The 8,441-nt window shown below is 39.6% G+C and overlaps 1 pseudogene; it reads right to left on the bottom strand.

Annotated features, from left to right (window-relative positions):
* Positions 1-3: 3 nt before the first annotated feature.
* On the bottom strand, positions 4-2,646 carry LOC113633478 (transmembrane and coiled-coil domains protein 1 pseudogene; annotated as a pseudogene).
* Positions 2,647-8,441: the final 5,795 nt, after the last annotated feature.

Here is an 8,441-nt window from a genome sequence, read left to right as displayed (position 1 = left end):
GAAGATCCCACATGCCGCAGAGCGGCTGGGCCCGTGAGCCATGGCTGCTGAGCCTGCGCGTCCGGAGCCTGTGCAAAAAAAAAAAATCCCCACCTGAGGACCAGAGCCTGTTACTGGTGTAACAGTCTACTGGTGGATGCGGTTCTTTAGAAGACTCTCTGTGTATGTATTAAAGACACCAGGCAGAATAGTCTGTGCTTTGGTAGAATTCCAAGCTCAGACTATTTTCCGTGGGGAGATTGTCTCCTGGAACCCATGAGGAGAAGACAATAATGCAGCTACTCTGCATCTGAGTGATGCTCAGGCAGGAAATAGGTGAGCCTTGCCCTGCAAGAGGATGCAACTCCTTGGAGTAGGTGGCAGGAGGTGCGGAGAGGCCGTATGGAAGGCCCAGTGGTAGAAGCGAACTGCCCTGGTCTTAGAGAGACGAGATGGTTGTGTGGCCAGACCCTGCTTCTACTTTGCTGATTGACAATGGGGACAGCTGGGAGCAAAGGCTTGGCAATGTGTTGCAGCCCCAGGTCCTAGGCAGCAGGCCTCAGTGCCACCTCTAGCCAGGAAAGCAACTAGAACTGGCCCTAAGCACCCAATAGAGGGGAGAGATGCATTCTGGTATCGGAGGCAACAGCAGGGAAGAGAGGCTTCTGGTTACAGTCTCTCAGTTTTGTGGTTTAAGCAGTGACAGTCACAGAACTCAGCTACACACCTTGGTGGAACCAGGTCAGGTAACGGTGTGAAGTCCTCCAGCCTCAAGGGGGCACACCTGAGTTCTGACCCCATTAGCTGGACAAGAGCACACAGAACTGGGCTATGGATACCAAAGAGTATCCAAAGCTCCCTGACTCCCTGCACTATCCTCCTACATCAAGGGCTTCCCTGTAACTTTTCCCCAATTCGCCAGGCTGCTGGATGAGACTGTCCAGGGTGTATCCTACACAAACTACCCAGACAAGAAGGCATGCAGAGGTCGAAGCCCTGCCCACACACCTCATGCCAAGCTGATGGCCTTCCTGTGGCCTGAGTCCACCCAGAGGAAGGGGTGCCTTTAGACGAATGAAATGCTAGCAGTGGCCCAGAGTCTGTCTACTGGTCAACAATCAACACTTGGTCCTCAAAAGTCTTCGCTTTATCAATTCAGCATGCCAGTTGATCGTTTGCATCCAACTTTGTATTCCTCCATTCTACATTCTGTTGGGTAAAGAGGCTCCAGGACTAGGCTGGAAGGCCAACATGCTGGGCTCAAATTTCTACCCTGCTCTTGTCTGTGTGCTGGTGTACAGCTTGCCTACCTTCTCTGGGATTCGGCTTTGCCATAATCTCTAAGAATCTCTAAGATCCCTTCAAGCTCCAAAATTACATGATTCCTTTGGGCATCAAGTTTGAGAGATGCCCACACTGTCAAATTTGCTCCAACTAGTCAAATGATCTCCTCGGGCTTTGAGATCACGGCCCCCACCCCTGAGTGGCTGCTGGGAGAAGCTGGAAAGCTTCTTGACCTTTGTTAAGCTGACCACACTCTCACTGAAGCCGGCCACCTTCACTTCCACACCCTTCAGACCCTGGTGCATGTCCCTGAAGATGTCCTGTGGTTGCCATGAGATCCCATCCCACTCCATCTCCCAAAACTTCCAGTGGTAGCACTTAAGCTTCTTTTGTAGCTGGAAGAAGATTTGAGTAGATTTCTGGTTCTTCAAAGACCTGCTTGATGTGGGTGGCCTGCTGCTTGTGTGCACTGCTGGCAAGTTTCAACTAGTCATCAGCGTTGTCCTCTGGGATGTTTGTACAACCTCGATCTGTTATGTAAACTTCAGGGTCTTCTGGTGCAGGTGAGCGATAGCAGCCTTTGTGCACTGAGCATCTCATATTCCATCCATGGAATCCATTGGATGCTGCCATCAATGCGAGTGGAAGTCTGGGCAAGGCTACTTACTTCCAACTACTCCATTTATTCTTGGTTGAAATGCAGCAGCAACACAAGCTATTTCCGTCACAGTTAAGCTGCTAGAAGCATCAGTCATAGCTAGAGACTTGGGCTGGCCTGACTATAACAACTGCCATCTTCTGGCCAGATCTCCTATTCCTATTGATTTGGTGACTTCCCCTTGTGGTCTCTGGCTTGCCCCACCTACTATGAAAATTCATCTCTTCCTTTATCTTGGATGGCAGTTGGATCTGCTGTAGGACTCATTCAGAGCTGTGGGGTGGGTGGAGACAGCATCAATCTTAGCACATGCGTTCTTGCTTTCCAGATCCATTTCAGGCTCGGGTCTACCTGAATTCGCCACACATCGTGTGGAGACACAGATGACCTCCTGTGCTGGTGTTGAAAGAGATGCTTCAAGCCTTGGCCAGTCACATTATTGTTCTCCAAAGCATTATGGGTCATTTTAACAATGTGTGTTCTGATTCTGTCTGCTTTCTGGCCTCTGCATCTGCAAAGTAGTAAATGTGGCATTTTTACTTTGACAATTTCTTGATGCTATTTTTCCTTTCTCTCTCTTCCTTCACTAAGGAAGGTTTGCAGCTAAGTCACCCTTCCCTGACCTGGGACACTGTACCAATGGTCCAGCCCCTCCACCCTGCCTCCCAAAACATACCTTTTGGTTCTTTACAACACATTGTATCTTTGATGCTGACTGTCACCATGAAAGCTTTCACCTGACTCAATGAAACGACAAGTACTCTTTTGCTAATGACTTAGCTGCGTGATTGGGTGACTAGACTATACTTGGAGGCAGTAGCAGGAAATGACAAGCTACGCTAATTGCAAAATTCTTTGGATCTGTTTTTGATTCCGTGCAAGGGATGTGGTAAAGTAGCGGAAACTGAACTAAATATAGGTCCAGCTCTGGTTCTGCCACTAACAAGCTGTGTGGCCTTGAAAATGCTACTTTACCTTTCAGGTCTCAATTTCCTCACTTATTCAAAAATATCATTTGAGTATTCTTATGTGCCAGGTGCTGTGTTTATCACAGGTAAAGAGAACATGGTCCAGATCCCTTTGTTGGTGGGTAACACAAAGAAAGAAAGAAAGAAAAGTAAGAAAGATAAGAAAAGGAAGGAATGAAGAAAGAGAGGAAAAGATGGAAGAGAGGATGGGGTGCAGGGTGGAGAGATAAATTAGGAGTTTGGGACTAACATATACACACTACTATATATAAAATAGATAAACATCAAGGACCTACTGTATATCACAAGATATCCTGTACTATATATCTTGTGATAACCTATAATGGTAAAGAATCTGAAAAAGAATATATATTGTATATATTATTGTTGTGTACCTGAAACTAACACAACATTGTAAATTAACTAAACTTCAGGTTTTTTTAAAGGTCAAAAAAGGGAGCAAGTAAATAATCACAAATTATAATATAAAACTGAGTATTTTTCAGTTTTTTCTTTATCCATAGAACTATTTATTCAAAGAAAATCTACCAAGGCAGCCCATGAGCTGACCTGGTTGATCTCCACCTCTCTCACACATGGCACTCAGCCCTTGCTCAGCCCATGCCTGCCTTCTCATTCCTTCTGGATCAGGCTGAACTCTCTCCCACCTCAGGGTCTTGGCATTTGCTGCTCCTCTGCTTATAACACTGCCCCTACATTCTCAGATGGCCTGATCCTTTGTTTCCTTCATATCTTTGCCTAAATATCATGTCTGAGAAAAGACATCTCTGTTAAAACTATCTAAAATAATTCTGTGTCTTCCAGTGCCCTTCCTACCTTACCCTGCCTTGTTTTGCTTTTCTTTGTTTTTCTGGGGTTTTTTTACATTTAATTCTAGAAATTATATACTCATTCTTTGTCTCACAAATGTAAATTGCATGACAAGGAGTTTGTCTTATTAATTTCTAAGTTCTTAGCTACTAGTGCAAGGCCTGGGGCAGAGTAGGAGCTCAATTAATATTTGTTAAAAGAACATGGGGAGAAAAAATTAATGTGGAGTTGGTTTTGTTGAAACATTAGGGAAGACACTAAGTCCTACACCATCGTTTCCCTCCCGATATAGCCCGTGAGGACACTTTCAGGTCTAACACTGTAGGATTTCATGAATCCATTCATCAGGAAAGAGGTCTCATGTGTTAAACTTTATTCATTATTCTTTTTTTTTTAATTCCAAAATTTGTACTTTGTTCTAAGAATTATGCTAATAGTACAAATAGCATTATCTATTCTGTCTTGCAGTTCATGGTCTACCTATGAAAACAGATTAATCACAATTATGACAGATGAGCTGGGAAGACAGAGTAGCTTCATGCAGGACACCTCAAATTCCTCATCTATAAAAGGCATATTTACTTCTTGACTTCAAATTCTGTTATAAGAATGAAATGAGAAAATGGATATGAAATTGCTTGAAATACTGCATAACATCTTCAAATGTCCAGTATTGGTATGGTTAGGACTTCAGCAAAATGGTAGAGTAAGGAACTCCAAAAAGTATGTCCCTCCATGAAAGCAATGAAAAAAATGTCAAAAACTGTAAGAATCTTTTTATGGCTGAGTAATATTCCATTGTATATATGTGCCACATCTTCTTTATCCATTCATCCGCCGATAAATTGAGCTATTTGTAATGAGGTGGATAGACCTAGAGTCTGTCATACAGAGTGAAGTAAGTCAGAAAGAAAAAGACAAATACCGTATGCTAACACATATATATGGAATTTAAGAAAAAAATGTCATGAAGAACCTAGGGGTAAAGCAGGAATAAAGACGCAGACCTCTTAGAGAACGGACTTGAGGTTATGGGGAGGGGGAAGGGTGAGCTGTGACAGGGCGAGAGAGAGTCATGGGCATATACACACTAACAAACACAGTAAGGTAGATAGCTAGTGGGAAGTAGCCGCATGGCACAGGGATATTGGCTCGGTGCTTTGTGACAGCCTGGAGGGGTGGGATGGGGAGGGTGGGAGGGAGGGAGACGCAACAGGGAAGACATATGGGAACATATGTTTATGTATGACTGATTCACTTTGTTATAAAGCAGAAACTAACACACCATTGTAAAGCAATTATACCCCAATAAAGATGTTAAAAAAAAAAAAAATAAAATAAAAACTGTAAGAATCAGTTTTGACAGGAATCTGGAAATTAACCAAAGGCTTGCAATAACACAGGGAGCACTTACTCAAGAAAAACAGCTAAATCTATGTTAGAATGGTTAGCTTAGTGGTGTTTTAACTTACCCTAGTCCAACCACCCACACCCCAGCTCAGTAACAGCCTTGAAAATAATGGTCCACATTCTCAATACCAGAGAGAACAGAACAAACCCCATTCACAAAGAATTGTCATTATTTGACCTACTAGTGACTCTTTGGAAGACTGCTTGAAAGGCTATCTTCATCTCACTTGACTCAAAACTCAACTAGTACTAAAGCCACTACCCAGGAACATTTGTCAAAAACAATTACAAGGAAATATTTTAGCCACGGCTGCCTGAGGCAATGGATAACAGCTGGGCAAACAACAGACTAACCTGGAAGCCTGAAAAGAAAGAGTAAGGAATGAAGAACTTTGAAGAGCTCCTAAATATTTCCTGGAGTATAGAAGGCTATTTACATGCCCAGAGCTGTGTACCTGCTCGAGAAAGACCCAAGAAGCCCTACACTCTCATTACTGGCAGACCTTGAGACTCTGCATAAGGATAACATGAAGCTTAGGACAGAGCTGTAAACTTCCAGACTAGATGCTAAATGTATGCCTCAACACTCACAGAGAGACTGTTGGCAAAAGCTCTAAGAATTTTTGGTTCCAGGTGTTTAAGGAAATCTCTGTCCAAATCATTAGGTAACCAATAAATGAACGGACCAGAAACATCAGTAGCCATACATGGCAAAGAATACAAACTTTACAGAATTAGTTCAGGAAAGCCACTAAAAAACAAAGACCAAAAGTACAACAAGCAGCAACAACAACAAATCCTAGGGAGGGAGGAGAATCTGATTTCCAGAGTTGCCCACATAATATTCAAAAAGTGCAGTTTTCAACAAAATATTACAAAGGATATGAAGAAACAATACACAGTGAAATATAAAAGCAATCAATAGAAACTATACCTGAGGAAGTCCAGATGTTGGACTTAACTAGACAAAGATTTTAAATCAGCTGTTTAAAAATATGTTCAAAGGAAACCATAGAGAAAGAACTAAAGAAACTAAGAGAGGGTCTCATCAAATAGAGAATAGTCCAGATTTGAAAAGTACAATAACTGAAATGAAAAATTCAATAGAGTAGCTCAGCAGCAGATTCAAACAGGCATGAAAAGAATCATCAGACTTGAAGAAAGTTGATTGAAGTTATCCAGTTTGAGAAAAAAAGAGGAAAAAAAATGAACAGAGCCTAAGAGACCTGTGAAACACCATTAAGTATATCAACATATGTACAAATGGGACTCCCAGAGGACAGGAGTGAGAGAAAGGGAATGGAAGAACATTTAAAGAAATAATGGTAAAAATCTTCCTGAATTTGATTTTTCAAAATTAAAAAAAAATTAATCTACACATTCAAGAAGCTCAAGAAACTCCAAGTGGAATCAATTCAAAGAGATTCACACAGAGTTGCATTACAATCAAACAGTTGAAAGTCAAAGAGACAATCTTGAAAACCGCAACAGAGAAGTGACCCATGTACAAGGAATAATCAATAATATTAACAGCTGATTTACCACCAGAAAATATGTAAGGATATCACATCCAAAGTGCTGAAAGAAAAAAATGAACAAACATTAATACAACATATCCAGACTTATGGGATGCAGTAAAAGTACTGTAGAGAGGGAAATTTATAGCTATAAATACCTACTTCAAAAGTAATAAAATCAATATCCTAATTTTTCAAGTTAAGAGACTTGGAAAAAAAGAGCAAACTAACTCACAGCAACAAAAAGGAAAATATATTATAATAGAAATACACAAAATAGAGAATAGAAAAATACAGAGAATCAATGAAATGAAAAGTTGGTTATTTCAAAAGATCAGCAAAATTGAGAAAATTTTAGCTACACTAACCAAGAAAAAAAAGAGAGAAAAGTACTAAAATCATGAATGAAATGACTAAAATTAGTAAAAGCAGGAATGTAAAGTACTAAAAACCACAATTACCAAAACTGACACAAGAAGAAATAGAAAATCTGAATAGACCTAAAAGAAGTATAGAGATTGATTTAGTCATCAATAAGTTACAACAATGAAAAGCCCAGAACCAGATGGCTTCACCTGTGAATTCTATCAGATGTTTAAAGAAGAATGAACACAAATGCTTCTCAAACTCTTATAAAAAACAGAAGAGTAGTGAAAACTTCCTAACTCATTCTATAAGAACAGTATTACTCTGATATAAAAACCAAAGGTATCTTAAGAAAGGAAAATCATAGATCAATATCCCTTATGAATATAGACATGAAAATCCTCAACAAAATACAAGCAAACCAAATCCAGCAACATATAAAAAGGATTATACACCATGACCCAGTGGAATTTATCCCTGGAATACTGACTCAGTATATGAAAATCAACAAATAAAATAGACCATACTAATAGAATAAAAGGCAAAAACCACATGATAATCTCAACTGATACAGAAAAAAATCTGACAAAATCCAATGCTCTTTCAACATAAAAATGTTCAACAAACTAGGAATAGAGGCAACTTCCTCCACCTTATAAAGGACATCTATGAAAAACTAACATCACACTTAATGGTAAAAGACTAAAGCTTTCACTGTAAGATAAGGAACAAGACAGAGATGTCTATTCTCACACTTCTGTTCAACATTGTACCAGAAGTTTTAGCCAGGGCAATTAGTAAAGAAAAAAAAAAAAGAAAGAAAAAAAAAATTCCAAAATAAAATTAAGAAAACAACTGTATTTACAATAGCATCAAGAAGATAAAGTCCTTAGGAGTAAATTTAATCAAGATAGTGAAATACTTACACGTTGAAAACTACAAAACATTGTTGAAAGAAATTAAAGAACACCTAAATAAGTGGAAAGATGTCCCATGTTAATAGATTGGAAGACAATATTATTAAGATGGCAACACTCCCCAAAGGTCTACAGATTCAATGCAATCCCTATCAAATTCCAAATGCCTTATTTTAGTAATGCACCATTATTGTAGCAAAGGCTAACTCAGACAACATATACCCAAGAGAAATGAAAATATATGTTCATTCATTAACTTGTACACAAATGTTCATAGCAGCATTATTCACAGTAACCAAAAACATACAAATTTTCATTAACTGATGAAAGTATAACAAACGATGTGGTATATCCTTACAATGGAATATTATTCCGCCATAAAAGGAAATGAAATAATTTCTCTTGATGAAAGAGAAATACATGCTGCAACATGGGACATCTTAAAAACATTATGTTGAGTGAAAGAAGCCAGACACAAAAGACCACATATTCCATTTTTATGAAATATCCA

The sequence above is a fragment of the Aethalodelphis obliquidens genome, unplaced genomic scaffold (genome assembly GCF_003676395.1).
Source record: "Aethalodelphis obliquidens isolate GAN/ISIS:26980383/991018 unplaced genomic scaffold, ASM367639v1 scaffold40, whole genome shotgun sequence".
Taxonomy (NCBI): Eukaryota; Metazoa; Chordata; class Mammalia; order Artiodactyla; family Delphinidae; genus Aethalodelphis; species Aethalodelphis obliquidens.
The sequence above is the reverse complement of the archived record's forward strand: the minus strand, read 5'-3'. Positions and strand labels throughout refer to the sequence as shown.